Here is a 24,434-nt window from a genome sequence, read left to right on the forward strand (position 1 = left end):
CAGCCCGGAGATCCACCGACGTACTTCTTCCTCCTATATATACCCATATACCCTAAAAACTTCGAGGAACACAATAGATCGGGAGTTCCGCCACCAGAAGCCTCCGTAGCCACCGAAAACCAATCTAGACCCGTTCCGGCACCCTGCCGGAGGGGGGAATCCCTCTCCGATGGCCATCTTCATCATCCCAGTGCTCTCCATGACGAGGAGGGAGTAGTTCTCCCTTGGGGCTGAGGGTATGTACCAGTAGCTATGTGTTTGATCTCTCTCTCTCTCTTTCTCTCTCTCTCTCGTGTTCTTAAGTTGGTACGATCTTGATGTATCGCGAGCTTTGCTATTATAGTTGGATCTTATGATGTTTCTCCCCCACTACTCTCTTGTAATGGATTGAGTTTTCCCTTTGAAGTTATCTTATCGGATTAAGTCTTTAAGGATTTGAGAACACTTGATGTATGTATTGCGTGGGATACCCGTGGTGACATTGGGGTATTCTATTGATCCACTTGATGTACGTTTTGGTGATCAACTTGCGGGTTCTGCCCATGAACCTATGCATAGGGGTTGGCACACGTTTTCGTCTTGACTCTCCGGTAGAATCTTTGGGGCACTCTTTGAAGTTCTTTGTGTTGGTTGAATAGATGAATCTGAGATTGTGTGATGCATATCGTATAATCATACCCACAGATACTGCAGGTGACATTGGAGTATCTAGGTGACATTAGGGTTTTGGTTGATTTGTGTCTTAAGGTGTTATTCTAGTACGAACTCTATGATAGATTGAACGGAAAGAATATCTTCATGTTATTTTACTACGGACTCTTGAATAGATAGATCAGAAAGGATACCTTTGAGGTGGTTTCGTACCCTACCATAATCTCTTCATTTTTTCTCCTCCATTAGTGACTTTGGAGTGACTCTTTGTTGCATGTTGAGGGATAGTTATATGATCCAATTATGTTATTATTGTTGAGAGAACTTGCACTAGTGAAAGTATGAACCCTAGACCTTGTTTCAACGCATTGCAATACCGTTTGTGCTCACTTTTATCATTAGTTACCTTGCTGTTTTTATATTTTAAGATTACAAAAACCTATATCTACTATCCATATTGCACTTGTATCACCATCTCTTCGCCGAACTTGTGCACCTATACAATTTACCATTGTATTGGGTGTGTTGGGGACACAAAAGACTCTTTGTTATTTGGTTGCAGGGTTGCTTGAGAGAGACCATCTTCATCCTACGCCTCCCACGAATTGATAAACCTTAGGTCATCCACTTGGGGGAAATTTGCTACTGTCCTACAAACCTCTGCACTTGGAGGCCCAACAACGTCTACAAGAAGAAGGTTGTGTAGTAGACATCAAGCTCTTTTCTGGCGTCGTTGCCGGGGAGGTTAGCGCTTGAAGGTATATCTTTAGATCTTGCAATCGAATATTTTGTTTCTTGTTTTAGCACTAGTTTAGTTTATAAAAGAAAATTACAAAAAAAATGGAATTGAGTTTGCCTCATACGCTTCATCTTTTTAATATCTTTCGTGAGTATGATGGAAAGTAAAATTGTGCCAAAGCGTTAGAAGAAGAATGCATTAAAATGTTTGCCACTAAATCTGTGAATGATGAGCATGATTGCAATGTTATTAGTATGAACTCTTTGAATATCCATAGTACTAATGATGATTGCACTAGTTATGATGAAAATGTCTCTTATAAGCATGTCGATTTTTGTGGAGTGCATAGAGTTTGCAAGTACACACCAATTAGGGAAGATATAATTTGCAAGAGGCATAAGTACTTAGAAACTAAATGGTTGCAAGAAAGGCTAGATGTTTGTGCTGAAAATTTAAATTTTCTTGGCCGTACTTGTGAACTTTGCAATGAACGTGGTCATTTAACCATCCGATGCAAATTGTTTCATGATCTAATCGTTTCCAAAAATTGTGTTGACTTGATTTCTCTTGCACATCATAATGAACTTAGTTTGCTTATGGGTTATGAAGAAATGAAACGTATAACTAACTATCTTCCAGTATTTTCCCGTGATAAACTTCTTGGTTTTGATCTAGAGGAAATTTATATGTATTGTGTGGTGAATTGTATTGAAAAATCTTATATTTCCAACTACATAAAGAAAAGAAAACAAATAGAAGATGAAGAGAATACTAATGAAAGGGAAGAGACTTCCCAATATCCTCCTATTATTTCTTATGATGAATCAGGTAACGAGGAGGAGCCTTCTATTCAACCAATCTCATTAATAAGGTGCTCCAAAAAGAGGATTGAACCCACACATTATGTGGTGAAGAAGAAGAAAAGAAAAAGGAAGAGAGGTAAAAAGATATCTCTCCCAAATAATGCTGCTCCTATTACTGTTGTGCCTCATGAAAATATAATTGTGGAAGATGATGCACTTGATGATGATCTCGTTATGCCTATTGCTTGTTGTGATGATTATGATTGGGAAGATAATGATACTTCTTATGATCTTGAAAATCTTTTTGGCACTTTCTTGGAAGAATATGATAATTTCTATACTATTGGTGATATCCATACTATTAATGATGAGAGTGATTATGCTTATGATATGAAAAGGCCCAAGATTGGGGATGCTATGTTTGATGAAGATGATGTTTTTTAGAATATATTTGCTGCAATTAATTTTTGTACCAAGCTTGGGGATGCTACGTTTAATGAAGATGATATTTTTAGTCTCCCAAGTTTTGATATGCAAATTTATAGTGATGATAGCATGCCTCCTACTTATGATGATTATATTGATGAAAGTGGGTTTGGAAGAGTGTCAACTTTAGGAAGTAATGATCCCACTATTTTGGAGGTTGTTGAATCTTATTATGATAATTATGAAAGTGGATTTGGAGAGGTCATGACTTTATTTAGTGATGATTCCACTATCTTGGAAGAGGTTTCAATCGATTATGATGAGAACAAAGTTGCTACTTATGATGATTATTGTGATGCCACGTATGCTATAAAAAGTAGTGATGATTATATTTATAAAACTTGTCATGATTATGATTACCCCTTTTCTGAACATTACTCTTCTAATATGGAAACAATTTATAGTATTCGAGTTTCTTATGATACTCCCACTATTCCGAATGAGAAGAATTTTGCTTATGTGGAGAGTAATACAATTTCTATGCTTGTAGATCATGAAAATAATGCTTTATGTGATAGTTATATTGTTGAATTCATTCATTATTCTACTGAAAATTATTATGAGGGAGGAATATATGCTTGTAGGAATTGCAATAATACCAAGTTTCCACTCTATGTGCTTAAAGTTTTGAAGTTATGCTTGTTTTGCCTTCCTATGCTAGTTGATTATTGTTCCCATAAGTTGTTTGCTCACAAAATCCCTATTCATAGGAAGTGGGTTAGACTTAAATGTGCTAGTCATATTCTTCATGATACTCCCTTTATGTTTCAATTCTTATCTTTTATGTGAGCATCATTGAAATCATCATGCCTAGCTAGGGGCATTAAACGATAGCGCTTGTTGGGAGGCAACCCAAATTTATTTTTGTTACTGTTTAGTAATAAATAATTTATATAGCCTCTGTTATGATTGATTTTTTATGTTTAATTAGTGTTTGTGCCAAGTAGAACCTTTGGGAAGACTTGGGGGAAGTTTATGTGATCCTGCTGTAAAAAAACAGAAACTTTAGCGCTCACGAGATTAGCTGCCATTTTTTACTGGAGAGTGATATTAAGTTGATTATTCTTGCAGAGGATTAATAGACAAATTCCTCAAGTCCACCAATTTATTTGAGAATTTTATGAGTTCCAGAAGTTTGCGTTAGTTACAGATTACTACAGACTGTTCTGTTTTTGACAGATTCTGTTTTTCATGTGTTGTTTGCTTATTTTAATGAATCTATGGCTAGTAAAAGAGTTTATAAACCATAGAGATGTTGGAATACAGTAGGTTTAACACCAATATAAATAAAGAATGAGTTCATTACAGTTAAGTTTTGTCTTGTTTTCTTTTGCTAATGGAGCTTACGAGTTTTCTGTTAAGTTTTGTGTTGTGAAGTTTTCAAGTTTTGGGTAAAGACTCAATGAATTATGGAATAAGGAGTGGAAAGAGCCTAAGCTTGGGGATGCCCATGGCACCCCAAGGAAATATTCAAGCACAACCAAGAGGCTAAGCTTGGGGATGCCCCAGAAGGCATCCCCTCTTTCGTCTTCGTTCATCGGTAACTTTACTTGGAGCTATATTTTTATTCACCACATGATATGTGTTTTGCTTGGAGCGTCATTTTATTTTCTTTTGTTTTTCTTGTTGTTTGAATAAAATACCAAGATCTGAAATTATTAAATGTTAGAGAGTCTTCACATAGTTGCATAATTATTCGACTACTCATTGATCTTCACTTATATCTTTTGGAGTAGTTTGTCATTTGCTCTAGTGCTTCACTTATATCTTTTAGAGCACGACGGTGGTATTATTTTGAAGAAATAGTTGAACTCTCGTGCTTCACTTATATTATTTTGAGAGTATTTAGAACATCATGGTAATTTGCTTTGTTTATGAAATTAGTCCTAATATGATGGGCATCCAAGAGGGATATAATAAAAACTTTCATATAAAGTGCATTGAAAAGTATGAGAAGTTTGATACTTGATGATTGTTTTGAGATATGGAGATGGTGATATTAGAGCCATGCTAGTTGAGAAATACTTGTTCTAAAGTTTGTGATTCCCGTAGCATGCACGTATGGTGAACCATTATGTGATGAACTTGGAGCATGATTTATTTATTGATTGTCTTCCTTATGAGTGTCGCTCGGGGATGAGCGATGGTCTTTTCCTACCAATCTACCCCCTAGGAGCATGCACGTAGTACTTTGTTTCTATAACTAATATATTTTTGCAATAAGTATGTGAGTTCTTTATGACTAATGTTGAGTCCATGGATTATACGCACTCTCACCCATCCACCATTGCTAGCCTATCTAGTACCGCACAACTTTCGTCGGTACCATAAACCACCCATATACCTTCCTCAAAACAGCCACCATAACTACCTATTATGGCATTTCCATAGCCATTCCGAGATATATTGCCATGCAACTCTCCACCGTTCTGTTTATTATGGCACGCTCCATCATTGTCATATTGCTATGCATGATCATGTAGTTGACATTGTATTTGTGGAAAAGCCACCGTTCATAATTCTTTCATACGTGTCACTCATGATTCATTGCACATCCCGGTACACTGCCGGAGGCATTCATATAGAGTCATATTTTGTTCTAAGAATCGAGTTGTAATTCATGAGTTGTAAGTAAATAAAAGTGTGATGATCATCATTATTAGAGCATTGTCCCAGTGAGGAAAGGATGATGGAGACTATGATTCCCCCACAAGTTGGGATGACACTCTATACTAAAAAAAGGGAGGCCATAAAAAAGAGAGACAAAAGGCCCAAATAAAAAAAAGAGTCGGGATGAGTCAGCCGGTGCAGTTGCAAGCAAAGCGTCGTGGCGGGATCTACATGTGAAGCGGAGTACATAGCAGCCTCGGAGGCAGCACAGGAAGCAGTCTGGATGAAGGAGTTCATCACCGACCTAGGAGTTATCCCCAATGCGTCGGGCCCGATGACTCTCTTCTGTGACAACACTGGAGCCATTGCCCTTGCCAAGGATCCCAGGTTTCACAAGAAGACCAGGCGTATCAAGCGTCGCTTCAACTCCATACGTAAATATATTCAAGATGGAGACATAGATATTTGTAAAGTTCATACAAATCTGAATATCGCAGATCCATTGACTAAACCTCTTCCACGAGCAAAACATGATCAACACCAGAACTCTATGGGTGTTCGATTCATCACAATGTAACTAGATTATTGACTCTAGTGCAAGTGGGAGACTGTTGGAAATATGCCCTAGAGGCAATAATAAAATGGTTATTATTATATTTCCTTGTTCATGATAATTGTGTGTTGTTCATGCTTTAATTGTATTAACCAGAAACCGTAATACATGTGTGAATACATAGATGACAACATGTCCCTAGTGATCCTCGAGTTGAGTAGCTCATTGATCAATAGATGGTTATGGTTTCCTGACCATGGACATTGGATGTTGTTGATAATGGGATCACATCATTAGGAGAATGACGTGATGGACATGACCCAATCCTAAGCATAGCACAAGATCGTGTAGTTCGTTCGCTGGAGCTTTTCTAATGTCAAGTATCGTTTCCTTAGACCATGAGATTGTGCAACTCCTGGATACCATAGGAATGCTTTGGGTGTATCAAACGTCACAATGTAACTGGGTGACTATAAAGGTGCACTACATGTATCTCCGAAAGTATCTGTTGGGTTGGCACAAATCAAGACTGGGATTTGTCACTCTGTATGACAGAGAGGTATCTCTGGGCCCACTCGGTAATGCATCATCATAGTGAGCCCAGTTTGACTAAAGAGTTAGTCACGGGATCATGCATTGCGGAACGAGTAAAGAGACTTGCCGGTAACGAGATTGAACAAGGTATGGGGATACCGACGATCGAATCTCGGGCAAGTAACATATCGATAGACAAAGGGAATTGTATACGGGATTGATTGAATCCTCGACATCATGGTTCATCCGATGAGATCATCGTGGAACACGTGGGAGCCAATATGGGTATCCAGATCCTGCTATAGGTTATTGACCGGAGAGGTGTCTCGATCATGTCTGCATGGTTCCCGAACCCGTAGGGTCTACACACTTAAGGTTCGGTGACGCTAGAGTTGTAACGGGAATAGTATGTGGTTACTGAAGGTAGTTCGGAGTCCTGGATGAGATCCTGGATGTCACAAGGAGTTCTGGATTGGTACGGAGGTGAAGATCGATATATTGGACGAAGGGTATTGGAGTCCAGAAGTGTTCCGGGGGTACCAAGCTATGGCCAACATGACCAAAAGGTGTTTCGGGAGCCCCGACAAGTGTTGCAGGGCCTCATGGGCCAAGGGGAGGGGGAAAACCCGCCCACTAAGGGGTTATGCGCCCCCACACCCTTTTCCCATGTTACTTCGGGAGGTGGGGCACCTCCACCTGCTTGGCTTGGGGGGCAAGTCTCCCTAGGGTTTCCCTAGGGAGATCCAATCTACCCTAGCCGCCGCCCCCTAGGGGAAACCCTAGGGCGCCCCCTCTCCTCTTCCCCTATATATAGTGAGGGGGTGGGAGGGCAGCCATACCCTTCCCCTAGCGCAGCCCTCCCCCTCTCCAACTCCTCCTCCTCTTCTGTAGTGCTTGGCGAAGCCTTGCCGCAGAACCACGAGCTCCTCCATCACCACGCTGTCGTGCTGCTGGAGTTCTCCCTCAACTTATCCTCTCCCCTTGCTAGATCAAGAAGGAGGAGACGTCCCCGGGATGTACGTGTGTTGAACGCGGAGGCACTGTCCGTTCGGCACTAGATCGGAACTTCCGCAATTTGAATCGTCGCGAGTACGACTCCATCAAACCGCGTTCTTGTAACACTTCCGCTTAGCGATCTTCAAGGGTATGAAGATGTGCTCCCTCTCTCTCTCTCTCTCGTTGCTAGCATCTCCTAGATTGATCTTGGTGACACGTAGGAAAATTTTGAATTATTACTACGTTCCCAACAGTGTTCCCCTTTTGCTCGGTGCCGCATATTGGATCCATCGTTATGGCCAACCAAACTTTGACCAACAAGATGTCCTCAAATCTTGAGAATGCCAGACCTCTTGCCTTCGACATCTTGGTCTTCTTCTTCTTGCTCGGGCTGGGATCGGCTTTTGTCCCCACTTCAAATGCGGTGGTGGCCTCCAATTCATACTCCATTTCGGTCGGATCTTCATTGTCATTGATCATGTTTGACAAGAACACCTCCTACATGATTAAGATTTGCAAGCATTCATCATGAGCAAAATTAACTAGTGGTCTATGCTAAAATATGATCGGACATGAGCAAAGAAAATGCATCGACTTGTTCGGTCATTCCATCGAACATGTTGAGGGCAACCCAGGCACTGCCGGAGCACGTGCTCATCCGTGTCTGAACGAGCTACGGGGAGTCACACACGTCGACCGCTGGCATCTATGTGGGCAGAAAGCAATCCGGAATGGCCCAGCCAGTGGTCGGGTCATCCTATGTTCCAAGGGGGTCGGACAGCGTAATCCGCGTAGGCGCTCAGAAGGAAGGGGTGCGGGGATCCGGGCGCAGCGGAGGAGACAGCTGCTTCGCCACGTCCAGACCTCCGTGCAATGCTGCCGCCACCTCCCTCTCTCATTGTCGGTGTCGCCACAACTTGCGGGCGACGTTCTCCGCCTTGCAAGTTGTTGCCGATGAAATCACGTCGCGACGGACGAGGCAGACCACGTCTCCGTCGCGGCGGTGTGGGTCGGGGTGGACGACATCTCGGCGGTGGATCGGGACCGGAGGTGAGGATTGGGAGTAAGAGTGGAGGATGGCGAGGGTCTAGGCGCGGGAATGGTTGGAGGGCGGCAGGAGGAGGAAGGGTTTGGTGGATTTGGTGCAATTTGGGATGGGGTCGGGCTGTCGGGTCAGACGTGGCAGGCGTGCCCGGGCGCCCCCATATCCGCCCCATATTTGGGCTGGATATGGGGGTGCCGGTCAGCTCGGGCGTTTGAGGGTCGTTTGAGGGGCCTGTTTGGGTCAAAAAATCGAGACCGGGAATTGGACGGGCGGCTCGTCCGGGCATATGAGTCGGGTTTGAGAGGTCCGGCTGTAGATGCTCTACTAGGCCTAGGACACAAGTGTCCTACTTGTACACGACTTCATATCATGTCTACACACCGTACGACTCCAAGTGCAACTGTAACCTACGTACCTTGTACAATAATATTCGACACACAACTCTAACAACTTGTATGAGTGAGGAGCAGCACAGGTGGGTGGATAAACCATCATATCTAGCAGAAACTCAGCGAATGAATTGGGGGTTTGATGCGGCATACTAGCTCCCTTGCGAAGGCCGCCTCTGGATTTCTCAAAAGCCGCTTTCCTAATGAGCCTCAGGGCCGACGTTATTGCGCCCGAGGCAGCCGTGCCAGCAGAAAATGACTAGATCCAAACAAATTATATCAAATTACTATCTACTATTCATCAAAGAAAAGGAAATGTCTCCTGCACAGAAACAAACTCCCTAGCTAGTACGAAAACCCTGTATGTTTTGGCACAAGAAATGGCACGTGTATGAACTCCGGGCCCATCAAGGACAGGTCACCGGTCATGGCACCTTCTATGTGACCTTCCGCGATGCCGAACACAGACAAAATTATACACATGCCGATGAAGGTCGCAAGTCCACATCTTCCCGACGTCTCAAGATCCAGCTACGACGCAGGAGAGTGGAATCGAGTAGTCAATGTTTAATGATTCATAACATTGAGTTTCTAAAAATGTGCTTGCGATGATGAGAGCGAGCGAGTACCCCACCAAGTTGCGCACCCTGGTGTTTACTTACGCCTCGTGGTAGGCAAACACCACAGCTATCACGAGCAGAAACGGCTGATAAGTGAGAGTGATGACTCTAACCAGATGGTAGTTTTGAATTTATAAGTGTCAAAAGATAGCGCTCTTGCTCTCTCTCTCTCTGTGTGTGTTTGTGTGGTATATATATATAGTGTTGCTATTCATCACCCAGGGTGCAGAATAAGTTATTCTTCACCCGAGGTAATCTTATGATCGCTTCATAAACAAATTACGTTTGGAATTCAAATAGTTACATTCATATTGATTCACTATGTAAAATTTGACATAAGAAAATAAAAATATAGGTCATAAAAACAAGAAAATTTGCAGTTTATGTGTATTTTAGACTATGTTTTTACGTTTGTAATTTCACATAACATAAAATATTTTTTACGGCGATTATATATTTTCTTACGGTCCCTTTTGCATTGAAAATAAGAAAAAACTTATGGAACATAAAATTACGGTGCATTGATGGTAAAATAGAGGGGGGGTGAAGAATAATTATTCCTCACCCAGGGTGACGAATAGCGCGACCCTATATATACATATATATATATATATATAACCCGTCTATTCTGATAATATTATTAGAATAGTTATTCTGATAACACTTCCGCATTGCATTCTCAACGCGAGCGCACTTCACTTTCTTTAGCAAGAGCACTGCATTATAGAGACTAGTGAACTTCGCGTCGGAAAAAACCGCGCGTAGTGTTTTTTTGGTACTGTTTTCGCTCTAATTTTTTAACCGTTTATCGGAACAAGGCGTGTAATATACCGTTGGAAAGCTACGGATTAGGCACAACTTCGCCATGTTGAACATTTTTTGAGATTCCCCGCGGTTTAAGAGCAGTTTCAAAAACGGTGCAGCCCACAATGAGTGGCAGCGAGCGTTTTTTCGCGTTTTTTTCTAAACCGCTCGTCAGAATGAGGCAAATGATACACCGTTGGATAGATATCGTCCAGGCGCATCTTTTTCATAATTATTGTTTTCTCTAATTCGTTACGGTTTAAGAGCAGTTTCAAATTTACTAAATCGCGGAATTCTGTTTTTTATTTTTTTTTAAATTTTTGGCACTGTTTTCGCTCCAGTTTTTTTACCGTTTGTCGAAACGAGGCGTGTAATGTGCCGTTGAAAAGCTATGGACGAGACGCAACTTTTATATGTTGAAATGTTTTTGAGATTCCTCACGGTTTTAAGTTAATTTTAAAAATCGTACGATGGATGACGAGTGACAGCGGCCGTTTTTCGCGAAATTTTTACAAATCGGTTGTCGAAATGATTCAAATGATATGCCGTTGGAAAGATATCGACGATACACAAATTTTTCATGTAGAACACTCTCCCTAATTCCTTACGGTTTAAGAGCAGTTTTAAATTTACCGAAATGCGGACACTCTGTTTTTTCGCGACACCCAAATCGACGTGGGTACTTCATCCGACTGAAAACCGCACTGCATCAGACGTGTTAGAGAACGGCATAGTTTATTTTATTCAAACGTAATTTTTTTAAGGACAAGAAAGTAGAGTGCAATTCACATCGGGTGTAAATGAACCACAACACTATCAAGAAGTGAACCGCATTACTTTTTTTCGCTTTCGTAATATTTTTTTTGCACTTTGGGATGAACAACATCATACGGCCGACCGCACTGATTCAGAATGAAAACCGCACTGCATCGGATGGGCAAGCGAGCTGCATAATTTCTTTTGTCGGACGAGTTTTTGTTTTTTTTCAACTTTTTTATTAACGAGAGTGGACCACAGAGACAAGGGCAAGTGAACCACGACATATATCAAAGTGAACCGCATTACTATCTTATTGGTTCGCTTAATTTTTTCGCACTTTCATGTTGCGGCGAGCAAATAACATCACTCTGAAAAGTGAACCACATCCGAGGATCAAACGCACTGCAAGTGTTGATGTGGTCCACTGAATTTTGAGACACGAAACAAATTGCACTTCATAGAGAGGGGTAATGATCTGCTACACAAATGGATTGAACTACCTTTTTCAATCGTCCCACACATAAAACAAATTGCATCAGAAAAAGAAGTGAACCTCCCATGGGGAATTTTTTTTACAAAGTGAACCACTAAGGGGCACACTGACATACAATTGAGGTGTGTTCGCAAGAAAATTGATGTTTAAACGGAGTGCATGTGTGTGCACCCGGCACTGCATAACCACTAAAAATGCACCGCCGCGCAACCAAAATCGCACTACAATATCGATGTAATTATTTTCTCTCTCTTTTTCACAAAGTGAACCATAGAGGGATTTACAACAAACTGCACATATATTTGTAAAAAAGAACATAAACATTTTCACTGTAAAATTATATTAAACCCCTGAGGGTCGGGGGCGATGGGCCATGTGCCCTGTGCACGGTGCTCACGGTCAATAGAAAGCACCACCTGGGCCATATACGCCGGCTAGAAGTGAGGAAAAGGTGGAACTAGATGATGCACACTCCACTGGAATCGCACAAAACCAAATTTTCTATCGGACCATGTTAGTGAGCTGCACACGGGGCATCAACTACATTGCATGGCCACGCGCATCGAACAATATCGCGTGCCCGCTAGGATTGGACCTCGCTCCTCGCCGAAGGGAGTTTGCACTCCGGGCGCAAGTAGTGGAGGTCGAAGCTTGACATGGCAGAGAGAGGAAGCCGTCCTCGCCGCAAACGAAGCAACAGGAAAAGGCGGGGCGTGGCCAGGCCAAGGATTTTCACAATGAACTGCAAAAGAAAAATTCAAGTGCACCGGACGGGACGTGGTGGCGCCATGACCACAGGGAGGAGGAGGAGGAGTTGGGCGCGGGAACGTCGTTGCCTGGCAGCGGCGGAACTGGCGTGGGAGGAGCCGGATGGGGATGGGGCGGCGTCGGCGGGGCAAGAAGCGGGTTGGGGGTGAGGCGGCATCGGTGTGGGAAGAAACCCAGTGGGGATGGGACGGCGCGCCCTGGAAGAGCAGAAGGTGGATCTGGGGGAGGGGAATCGTGGCAGAGGAGGAGGGAGATGGGGTATGTGGGCGGGGTTGGTGAGGTTTGTTTTAGATGGCTCGGCTGGCTGTGTGGGTGCGGGTCGAGAGTGTTATCAGAATAAGAGATGGATGTGCAGAATAAGACTCTTAAGGGGTGTTATCATAATAGACCCACCCTATATATATATATATATACTCCCTCCGTTCCTAAATATAGGTCTTTCTAGGGATTTTAATAAGTGACTACATACGGAGCAAAATAAGTGAATCTACACTCTAAAATATCACTGGTACACATTGGTCCTGTCGTGGGAACGATTCCGACAATAATAAGGTATAGGGTAACGGAGCATGATCTATCGAGATGCATATGGGTAACATGGTGGTTTTAGCGAGTTCGGGCCTCTCACGGTGGAGATAACAGCCCTACGTCTCGTGCTCCGGAGAGGCTTTGCATTATCTGAGTATGTATCCGGAGATTACAATGTGTGAGAGAAGGGAATGGATCCCATGCCTGAGCTAAGTCCTGAGACTAATGGTGAAAAGAGAGAGAGGTGGAAGAAAAAACCCCCTCGTCTAGTGGTGGGGGGTGGCTTATATAGAGTGCGCCACCCCCTCACCTCCTATGTTACAAAGTGGGGCATGAATGCCATAATACCAGCCCACTACCAAGCCCTCGCTATGAGAATGATGCCGACTGCTTTGCTGTCTGCTGGTCTTCGTATATCCGAGTGAGTCGTACGGTCGAGTGGATGGTATGCTGCTTGGTCGAGTGGATAGTATGCTGCTTGTCCAAGTGGATAGTATGCCTGTATAAAATTTATCTGGACCCACATGTTGTGTGGACCCCATGCTTTATGATATTTCGACCATTCGTGGGCCTACCTATTATGTGTATCCCCAACATTAGCCCCCGAATCGATTGCGATTTTGCAGAACGAGTTCGTGAAAGACACAATTTGGTCCGAGTGATTACGGAAATACTCGGTACTTGTCATCGTGCTTTCAGACAACCAAGGTTTGAACAAAATCTCAATGGATTCTGGTACTGTGCTTCCCGACTGATCTGGGGTAAGTGCCCACGAGGAGCAACTTGGTGACATTCGATCATCTCTCGGAAGAGGTTAACTTGTGATCAGAGTATGGATGTGTCATTAAATCCGGGCAACAAGATTGACGCATGGACTGTTCTCTCGGAGAGATGCCATTCTTATCCCGGAGGAACGTCAATACGAGTCGGTTCTTGATCCAAACTTATGAGTTTCACGCTTTGAGTCCTAGAATAAGGCTCAAGACAGGTCCACAGAGGAGCGTTAAACTCAGCTTATAGCAATTTTTTTTGGTAGCCGACGGGAGCCTTTAGAACTTGTTTGTTTGTTGTTCATCACTCGGACTGGTCAGGTCGTACCGAGTGGAGATTACTCCAGTGGGGGCACGCTGAGTGCACCCACTGGGTGTAGTCCCCGAGACCGCCGTCGACTGCGGGCAGTCGGCGGGTGTCTGAGAAAAGTAAAAATCTTCTTGGCCGGTACCGATTGAACTTGTTCCTCTCCGACTCAGAGGTCGAGTAGTACTTGAGAATATGGTATTGGTCTAGCTTTTTTCTCCTCAACTCGGAAGTCGAGTAATACTTGAGTGATTTGGAGCTGGTCTTGACCGAGCAAAAATGTTTCTTTCTGAGTTCTCTTCCAGTGGGGGCACGCTGAGTGCACCCACTGGGTGTAGTCCCCGAGCCTCTGTCGGAATAAATGAGTCGGGCAGAGGGTTTAAGTCTCCTGGTAAACCTCCATGCAGTCAACACGGTAAATATCTTTTAGGATGAAATTGAGTGAATCAGATGCATCTTCAGACGCTTGACATGGTAAATAAGCTCAGCCTGGAGCTGAGTCAGTCGGACTGATCTTCGTGCACTCGGCACGGAATAAATTCAGCCTAGAACTTGGTCAAGCACGTGAATCTTCGTTCTCTCGGCACGGTGAATGAACTCGGCTTTGAAACTGCCGACTGTAGAAAAAAGCTGGACACTCCAGGGAGTGGTCGTTCCAGTAGTACTTCTTATATTGACCGTTAGATTTTGCATGAAAGGGGTATTTGTCCGAGTGGATGTGCTTCCCAACTAATCTGGATATGTTGACTGCAAGGAAAAACTTGGTGGCATTCGTATGTCTCCCGGAGGAGATAGACTAGTGGTCTGACATCGACATGCCATGAAACCCGAGTGGCGAGGCTAGTGTGTGGGCTGACTCTCCGGAGAGATGCCACTCATCATCCCGGGGGAACACCAGCGCATGCCATCTCTGAGTCCAAGTTTGTGAAACTGACGCCTTGGAGCCTAGGATAAGGGCCAAGTGTATCCATAGAGTACCATTGTTTCACCTTTTTGCAGTCCTAAAGATGACTTCAATAAATGACTTGGACGATCGTCCGAGTGAACGGTACCTACCCTTATAAATTTTCGGCGGAACGAGCATGTATGGTCAGAAAGGTACTCCTGATGTGATCAATGGGTTGATCGAATGGGCGTAACCCCTGAGGGCAGCATGGCCAATGGCTAAGCGTAGCCCCCGAGTGATGCTCGAAAGAGGTAAGCTTGCTACAGAGTGTGATATGAGGTTTGATCATATGAGTAACTTAGTCATTCCCATGCTGGGGGTGTAGAGGTAAAGACATGTCCAACTGATGGTGACGCACGAGGTGGCCGAGGGGCGATGATGTGCACAACCGAGTGACGACGCGCGGGGCAGCCGAGTGGTGATGAGGTGACCAACCAATGGAGACGCGCGGGGCGGGCGAGTGGTGATGAGGTGACCAACCGATGGCGACGCGCGGGGCGGCCGAGTGGTGATGAGGTGACCAACCGAGTGATGACGCACGGAGCGGCCGAGTGGTGAAGATGTGCACAACCGAGTGGCGACGCACGGGGCGGCCGAGTGAGGATGCACGAGGTGGCCGAGTGAATGACTACGTGTCCATCCAAGTGGTGACGCGTGGGGTGGCCGTGTGGTGAAGGCATGCACAACCGAGAGGCGACGCGCGGAGCGGCCAAGTGGTGAAGACGTGCACAACTGAGTGGTGACGTGCGGGATGGCCGAGTGAGGATGATCGAGGTGGCTGAGTGAAGGAATGCGTATCTAGCCAAGTGGTGATGCGCGGAGTGGCCGAGTGACGACACGTGGCATGGCCAGGTGACGACGCGTGGGGCAGCCGAGTGAAAGATTGCGTGTCCAGCCAAGTGGCTGAAATTGTCTTCGAAGGAGTTAGCCGGATACTTTCGAAAATAATGCAGTGATGAGGTTGATGTAGTGTAGTTGCAATGCAACAAGACCGACGTGACAACTGAGTTTGAGTAGGAATGAAGATGGCACGCAGAGCGTCCTGAGTGATTATAAAACTTGTCAAAGTGGCGGATTGAATGTGCTTGTTGAAGTGAAGGATCTGACTGGTGATGAAGTACTCGACCACTCAGGAGAGTGTCATTCCAAATGAGATGCAGTCCCCGAGTGCGGCGTAGCCCCCGAGCGTACTACAGGCTTCGACAATGGACATGTCGGAATATGAGAAATATAGTTTTGAATGGATGATTTGCAATTCATTGAGTCGGACTCGGGTAAAGATGAGGAGAAGCTTCCGAGTGATGCTCGAAAGAGGCAAACTCGCAAAGGAGTGAAGTGTGAAGTTTGATTATAAAAGGGACATATCTGTCTCATGCCTGACGAGGTCTATATTATTGATACAATGAAGAGGATTCCGTAGAGGGGTTGACCGGATGTGTTTGAAGTCAACAGAGCGACAAGGTCGGTGTTGTGGTGCGCTGGGACCGGTATGGTGACCAAGTCCGAGCAGCGATGAAGTTGGCGCATAGGGCCGTCGAGTGATCATGTAACTTGTGTAAAAAATGACACAAGCCAACGAAATAATTTCTCGAGGAAATTTGATGTGTGCTGAAATGATTTGTGTGAATAACACCCATAGACACCCGCTGGGAGTGCAAGGGGCTTGCTGGTTAACCAGCAAGAGTTTGAAAGAGCAAAGGATCCGTTCGAACTTGTCGAAGTGACGGATCCGATTGAACTCATTGGAATAATGGCTCAAATAAAACGAAAGTGTAGTGTTTCGACTAAGTTGCAGCCCCGGAGGACCGATGCAAACTCGAAATGAAGAACGACACATGGTGTTCGTGAATGATGTATGCGAAAAAATGGAAGTTGGACTCGGGAGTCACATAACCAGTACTAAGCAAGTATGTGAAAATAAGCAGCCGAGCATAGAGGTACACTCGGTGGCGTGGCCTCCGAGTGAACGTGATGTGTGAATTACGGGACACTCGGGAAGACGGAAATAACAGAATGTAAAATGACTTAGTTGTTTGAAGGCGCGTTAGTGGCCGAGTGGTGACGAGGCGATGGTGACAGTCGACCTTCGTCTCGGTGTCCTTGCAGATAGGGATGGAGCACACATTATACTTGTGATGCAGCTCCTTGAGTTAGAGGTTTGCTCTTGTCTCAGTCAGATTTTGGCTACTTAGGCGAGTCCTTGGACTGCAACTAAGCCTCCGAGTGGGAGGCTTGCTCTCCACTCGGTAGGATTTCAAACACTTTGGCGAGTATTGGACTGCAGCTAAGCCCCTGAGTGGGAGGTTTGCTCTCCACTCGGTAGGATTTTTTTTCAAACTTAGGCGAGTACTGGACTGCAGCTAAGCCCCCGAGTGGGAGGTTTGCTCTCCACTCGGTAGGATTTTTTCAAACTTAGGCGAGTACTGGACTGCAGCTAAGCCCCCGAGTGGGAGGTTTGCTCTCCACTCGGTAGGATTTTTGAACTTAGGCGAAACAGTTTCGCAGCTAAGCCCCCGAGTGAGAGGTTGACTCATCACTCGGTAGGATTTCTTGAACTTAGGCAAAAAAGATTCGCCGCTAAGCCCCTGAGTGAGAGGCTGACTCATCACTCGGTAGGATTTCTTGAACTTAGGCGAAAAAGATTCGCAGCTAAGTCACCCACTGGGGGATGCCGAGTGGTGATGAGGTGACCAACCGAGTGGCGACGCGTGGGGCGGCCGAGTGGTTATGAGGTGACCAACCGAGTGGCGACGCGCGGGGCGGCCGAGTGGTGATGAAGTGACCAACCGATGGCGACGCGCGGGGCGGCCGAATGGTTATGAGGTGACCAACTGATTGGCGACGCGTGAAGGGGTGAGTGGTGATGAGGTGACCAACCGATGGCGACGCGCGGTGCGGCCGAATGGTTATGAGGTGCCAACCGATTGGCGACACAAGGAGCGGTCGAGTGGTGATGAGGTGACCAACCGATGGCGACGCGCGGGGCGGCCGAATGGTTATGAGGTGACCAACCGATTGGCGACACGCGGAGCGGTCGAGTGGTGATGAGGTGACCAACCGAAGGCGACGCGCGGGGCGGCCGAATGGTTATGAGGTGACCAACCGATTGGCGACCCACGGAGCGGTCGAGTGGTGATGAGGTGACCAACCGATGACGACGCGCGGGGCGGCCGAATGGTTATGAGGTGACCAACCGGTTGGTGAGCGGAGCGGCCAAATGGTTATGAGGTGACCAACCGAGTGGCGACGCGGAGTGGCCGAATGATGAAGACGCATCCAGCAGAGTGACGATGCGCAGGGCGTCCGTGTGAAGTAGGGGCGCGTGCCGTGGAGTGATGACGCGCAGGGCGTCCGAGTGATGTAGTCGCGTCCCGCGGAGTGGCGACGAGCGGGGCATGCGAGTGACGTAGACGCGTCCCATAGAGTGGCGACGCGCGAAGCGTCCGGGTGATATAGACGCGTGCCGCGGAGTGACGACGCGCAGGACATCCAAGTGAAGTAGACGACTCTCGCGGAGTGACGATGCCCAGGCCGACCGAGTAAAGTAGACGCGTCGCGTTCGGGTGAGATAGACGTGTCCCTCGGAGTGACGAGGCGCAGGACGTCCGAGTGTCGAGGACGTGTCCAACCGAGTGGCACCACATGAGGCGGTCGAGTTGAGCATTTCGTCGAGGAGTCGTCTGATCAAGTGGGTACACATGAATGATTAAGTGCCTGCACGTTAGTCACCTAAACATGTCCAAGAAAACGATGCGTGCCCGAGTGTTGGGTTGACCAGTCGGGCTGGTTGTGTGTTGCATATGTCGAGTGTAGACTTGTACTTGTCCGAGCGTACCAGAGTATCGACTCAGATTAGCGGAGTGGCCGGGCCGGCTTGAAGTCAATGCAAGCTGTGTTTGCGCTGGAGGCTGCGGAAAATATGGATCAACGCACCTTGTTTGAATGGCTAATTAATGAGGCAGCCAATTAATCCGGCGTTGAAGATTCCTTCACCGCGTCCTTCCATTTCCATTGTTTCCTGCATGCAGTTAATTAAGAGAGGAAATGGCCCAGGTTATGCATGCACTTACCAGGCATTGATTCCTTCAATCCTGAACGGCCATCGGTTGCAGGACGAAGTTGTTTCGTAGCTTGTTGTTGTAGCGCACCCCTGCCACCGAGACCGTCGCCGGTGACCGGCGCCGGAGGAAGGAGCGATGCGTGCCTACGCCGCGCCGGGCCTGTGCCTCCACTACGGAGGTCGGCGCCGAGCAGCCAAGAAGATGATGCCGAAGTCAACGACGAGGCGAACAGCGACGGTGGCCGTGCATGACGACGACGCCGGTGGTCATGCGTGATGATGATGATGCGGACGGCGTTGGTGGTCGTGCATGACGACGATGAAGCGGACGTCACCGGTGGTCCTGCACGGAGGCGCGGTTGACTTCCTGCTTTCACGTCGGCAGTTGGTGATGAAGAAGACAAGCGACAGCGGACTGGCCATGTCGGGAGCTCTGCCTCCATGGCGTTTGTCCGAATGGTTCCGCTGTTGCTCGCGCTCTCTAGTTGATGTCAAAAAGAAAAACAACCATTGTTAGATTAAAGATCGATTGTAAAGAATAAGATAGTATGGAATGAGACTTCCTGATCCCAATATACAAAGAGTAGCATGACTCCCCTGTGAACAGATCCTCCATTGATGATTGTTGATCGGCGGACGAATATTGAAGAAAGAAAACCATTTGCATCATGGCTCGATAAACTCCATGCCCCACGGTGGGCGCCATCTGTCGTGGGAACGATTCCGACAATAATAAGGTATAGGGTAACGGAGCATGATCTATCGAGATGCATATGGGTAACATGGTGGTTTTAGCGAGTTCGGGCCTCTCACGCTGGAGATAACAGCCCTACGTCTCGTGCTCCGGAGAGGCTTTGTATTATCTGAGTATGTATCCGGAGATTGAGAGAAGGGAATGGATCCCATGCCTGAGCTAAGTCCTGAGACTAATGGTAAAAAGAGAGAGAGGTGGAAGAAAAAAAAACCCTCGTCTAGTGGTGGGGGGTGGCTTATATAGAGTGCGCCACCCCCTCACCTCCTATGTTACAAAGTGGGGCATGAATGCCATAATACCAGCCCACTACCAAGCCCTCACTATGAGAATGATGCCGACTGCTTTGCTGTCTGCTGGTCTTCGTATATCCAAGTGAGTCGTACGGTCGAGTGGATGGTATGCTGATTGGTCGAGTGGATAGTATGCTGCTTGTCCGAGTGGTTAGTATGCCTGTATAAAATTTATCTAGACCCACATGTTGTGTGGACCCCATGCTTTATGATATTTCGACAATTCGTGGGCCTACCTATTATGTGTATCCCCAACAGGTCCTAAATAAACGGTTTTAACTCCTTTCCGCGACGGCATTCAGAACCGTCGCCAAGTGAGTGTGGGCCATAGGGGAGTCCTTCCCACACGACCCAGAAATCGTTGGGGATATGCCCTCCTGGCACACACGCTCGGCAAAATGAGGTCGTGTGCGACCGGCGAGCACTCAAATATGTATAGTAGTTCTAAAAAACACAATTATACATGCAAAATCACTTCCGATTGTAAGTACATCTCACACAGTCAGTCACCACTAAACGTTTCCGTTAGTATATACATCCCACACAGTCACTACAAGGAAAACGTTTGCGCAAGGTGGCGTAACACAAACAGTTTTGAAGAGAATGTCATGTGTGATTGTTCATTGATCCAACACAGTTTATTCCTAGAAACTGTGTGCGTTGCCTGAGGTCATCGCCCACGGTGTTTTCTCATTAACCGTTTGCAATAGGAAAACCCAATTAGCAAGCTAATTGGCCAATTAGCAGGCTAATTGCCCTATTATTAATAATCCATTTACTAATCTAATTGACATTCATATTAAGCACATAATATATTCCATTTCCATATTAAGGAAGCGGGATTTCATAATTTAAATACATCGGAGTACAACATGATATAGCTTCAGCACTCAGCTACCCCATTAAACAACTGCACCAGTAGCAAGTTTCACATGCAACATCTAGAACCTTTTGAAATTAACATCATAGATGGTACATAGAGAGATGCATCTCATCTGGAAAACTATTGAAGCGGAAGGCAAATATTGAGCCTTCATTCATGTTGAAGGTCTTTGCAACTTTAGGCCAGTGCCTGTGGATGATTGACCGTCCATCCTTCAACCTCTTCAGGAACACTTCAATATTGAACTGTGGGTGTTGTATGAAAACTTTCCTCGCCTCCTGACCACAGAGGTGGTTTGAGAGGTAATCATCAGTGAACACTGAAAACAAGGATGTTCATAAATATCTTCTCTATATTGGAAACAGGGCAAAGGAATAAAAAAAGGCAAGGTATAATAGTTAGTACCATCTTGTAAACCTCAGTGCTTCTCATTGTTTCCCTGCAACACATATAAGGTAGTTAGTCATCAAGTTAAGTAAGGGTTCTCATGCTATCAGTAAAATATGTTGATGAAAAATAAGCACATTGCAGATTCATCAGATTAATTCAAGCCACATGGAAAACCCATTTATCCAAACCAAGCATGATTAAGAACTAGGAAATATAGCACTTGTATGTGTTTCTCATGTATTAAGTGCAGCCAAATTTGATTTATTCCTTACATGGTATACAATAACAGAATACAGCCACAGCAATTGAACATCACATTGCAGAATTGAACCAAGCAGTTAACTAAACACCACAACAAATGAACCAAACATTAACTGAGCACCACATTGCACAATATAACATACTCCTAATAGAAGATCAGACAGTTAACCAAACCAAGCATGCTTAACAACTTGGAAATATAGCAACTGTATTTGTTTCTCATGTATTTAGTACAACCAAATTCGATTTTTCCCTCACATGGTATACAATAACAGAATGCAGCCAAAGCAATTGAACATTGCATTGCAGAATTGAACCAAGAAGTTAACTAAACACCACAGCAAGTGAACCAAGCCACAACAAATGAACCAAGCAGTTAACTAAACACCAATTAAACAATATAACATACTCGTAATAGAAGATCAGACAGTTAACCAAACCAAGCATGCTTAACAACTTGGAAATATTGCACCCTGAAGAATTGAACATCACATTTGCAGAATTGAACCAAGCAGTTAATTGAACACCACATTGAACGACATATAGAACATATACACTATAGCAGAAGATTGCATGGTAAAAGTAGATAGCACAATTCACTAGAATTTGTTAAGGAAAGGCAGTAGCTAGCAAACTGAACATGGGTCCTTATAGTGAGATAATAAGATAAGCTACTCCTCATTGCCAGAGATATCGATGACTATTGGGTCCTTGGACATGGAAGAGGGCAAGGCCTCCGCATCGTGGGTGCCCTCGTTGTAGTGGTGAGTTGCCTGAGCCGCTCCGGGCACCAACCTGCTGGCTCTCGAGATGAGGTAAGCACGTGCATGCTGAGAAAACACCTCGTAGTCTTCGCCGAAGGCACCGACGGTGGCCTCGAGAAAACGCCACGAACTGTCGTCTAAAGCAGCCAACCACGTCGTGGCGTCGGCGCACGAGGCGTCAACGGTGGCCTCGACGGCGAGGTGCTCCTCCAAGATCTGGGGGTTGGCACGAATGGTAGACATCGCGACCTCATCCGCGCGTGCGGCCGCGATTTTCTTCTCTGCTGCCAAATGCTCCTTGAGGTCCTGGCTATACTGCGTGAACCATGGCTTAGGCCGGCGCTTATTTGGTGGAGGGGTCGGTGATTTGGGTGGAAGGTATCGCGCTCGTGCCGGCGATCGGGGCATGTGGGATGTGGAAGGAGGAGGATGGGGGTCGTGTGTGGGTTACCTTCCTGGATAGGCGAGGCCGAGCAGCGTGAAGGAGGGTCGCCGGTGAGGAGGCGTCGACGCTGCAAGCAAGGAGTGAAGATTTCAACTTGGAAAGGAAGGCGGAAACATGGGAAGTGTGGCTTTTGGTAAGGGGGAGGGGGCGAGGAGGTAGATATTTCCGCGGAAGCCAAAAATTTGGAATCACTTCAGCCAAAAAACTGGCGTGCAAAGTGTCATCAGACACGGTCCCTTATTCAGAGCGGGTTGTGGACTGTAGCCGTCGCACCTTCTCGCGTAAGACGTATGCGTATGCTACCTCTTGAGCAATGCGTTGGTTTTCCCTTGAAGAGGAAAGGGTGATGCAGCAAAGCAGCGTAAGTATTTCCCTCAGTTTTTGAGAACCAAGGTATCAATCCAGTAAGAGACCACGCGCGAGTCACCTCGTACCTACACAAACAAATAAGAACCTCGCAACCAACGCGATAAAGGGGTTGTCAATCCCTTCACGGCCACTTGCAAGAGTGAGATCTGATAGAGATAATAATAATAAGATAAATATTTTTGGTATTTTTATGATATAGATTGAAAGTAAAGATTGTAAAATAAAATAGATTGGAAACTTGTATGATGCAGAATAGACCCGGGGGCCATAGGTTTCACTAGTGGCTTCTCTCAAGATAGCATAAGTATTACGGTGGGTGAACAAATTATTGTCGAGCAATTGATAGAAAGCAAATAATTATGAGAATGTCTAGGTATGATCATGTATATAGGCATCACGTCCGAGACAAGTAGACCGAAACGATTCTGCATCTACTACTATTACTCCACACATCGACCGCTGTCCAGCATGCATCTAGAGTATTAAGTTCATAAGAACAGAGTAACGCCTTAAGCAAGATGACATGATGTAGAGGGATAAACTCATGCAATATGATATAAACCCCATCTTTTTATCCTCGATGGCAACAATACAATACATGTCGTATCCCTTTCTGCCACTGGGATCGAGCACCACAAGATTGAACCCAAAGCTAAGCACTTCTCCCATTGCAAGAAAGATCAAACTAGTAGGCCAAACCAAACTAATAATTCGAAGAGACTTGCATAGATACACCAATCATACATAAAAGAATTCAGAGAAGATTCAAATATTGTTCATAGATAAACTTGATCATAAACCCACAATTCATTGGATCTCGACAAACACACCGCAAAAGAAGATTACATCGAATAGATCTCCAAGAGAATCAAGGAGAACTTTGTACTGAGATCCAAAGAGAGAGAATAAGCCATCTAGCTACTAGCTATGGACCCGAAGGTCTGAAGTAAACTACTCACACATCATCGGAGGGGCCATGGAGTTGATGTAGAGGCCCTTCGTGATCAATGCCCCCTCTGGCGGAGCTCCAGAAAAGTCCCCAAGATGGGATCTCTTGGGCACAGAAGGTTGCGGCGGTGGAAATAGGGTTTCGTTGTACTCCTCTATGTTCTCAGGGTATATGGATATATATAGGAGGAAGAAGTAGGTCGGTGGAGCAACAAGGGGGCCACGAGGGTGGTGGGCGCGCCCAGGGGGGTAGGCATGCCCCTGCCTCGTGGCCTCCTCTATTGTTTCTTGACGTCCACTCCAAGTCCCCTGGATCACGTTTGTTCCAAAAATAACGCTCCTGAAGGTTTCATTCCGTTTGGACTCCATTTGATATTCCTTTTCTGCGAAACACTGGAATAGGCAAAAAACAACAATTTGGGCTGGGCCTCCGGTTAATAGGTTAGTCCCAAAAATAATATAAAATTGT

This window comes from Triticum urartu, chromosome 2 (genome assembly GCF_003073215.2).
Source record: "Triticum urartu cultivar G1812 chromosome 2, Tu2.1, whole genome shotgun sequence".
NCBI classification, from domain to species: domain Eukaryota; kingdom Viridiplantae; phylum Streptophyta; class Magnoliopsida; order Poales; family Poaceae; genus Triticum; species Triticum urartu.